The sequence below is a fragment of the Microtus ochrogaster genome, unplaced genomic scaffold (assembly GCF_000317375.1).
Source record: "Microtus ochrogaster isolate Prairie Vole_2 unplaced genomic scaffold, MicOch1.0 UNK24, whole genome shotgun sequence".
In the NCBI taxonomy this organism is placed as follows: Eukaryota; Metazoa; Chordata; class Mammalia; order Rodentia; family Cricetidae; genus Microtus; species Microtus ochrogaster.
This window is the reverse complement of record NW_004949122.1, coordinates 4,767,541-4,768,113: the sequence shown is the minus strand read 5'-3', so window position 1 is coordinate 4,768,113 and position 573 is coordinate 4,767,541. Positions and strand designations below refer to the sequence as shown.

Genomic DNA, 573 nt, shown 5'->3' with positions numbered 1-573 from the left:
GTCTCTCTCTCTCTCTCTGTGTGTGTGTGTGAGAGAGAGAGTACAGGTGCCCACAGAGGCCAAAAGAGGGTATCTGATCTCCTGGAGCTGGCATTACAGGTAGTTATGAACTGCCCAACAAGGGTGCTGGGCATCAAACTTAAGTCCTCTGGAAAAGTAGCAAGCATTCTAAATCACTCTCTATCTCTCTAGGCCCTGAACATTTCTTCTGATTTCATTTTATCTGCTTGATTAGTTTATTAGTTGTATCCCTTTCAGGTTTGATTTTTTTTGATGACTTCTTTAAAATTTCCAATGCAATATTTCACTTCCTAAATTTTTTCTTCATCTGGTGAATACATTTCCATCCCCACCCTTTCTGTGTACTGCTGTGCTCATACATTTTGCAGTATGTTGGTTAGAAACAACACACTACATAGTATTGGTATTTTTGCTTAGGTATCAAATTATCTTTTAAGAAGATAAAACATTAATTTTTAGCCGGGCGATGGTGGTGCACGCCTTTAATCCCAGCACTCGGGAGGCAGAGGCAGGCGAATCTCTGTGAGTTCGAGACCAGCCTGGTCTACAGAG

General features: G+C 41.4%; 1 protein-coding gene across 3 annotated transcripts in view; it reads right to left on the bottom strand.

Annotated features, from left to right (window-relative positions):
* Armc8 (armadillo repeat containing 8) overlaps nt 1–573 on the bottom strand; it is a 93,782-nt gene that overhangs the window by 62,655 nt on the left and 30,554 nt on the right. The gene's annotated exons all lie outside the window — the stretch shown is intronic.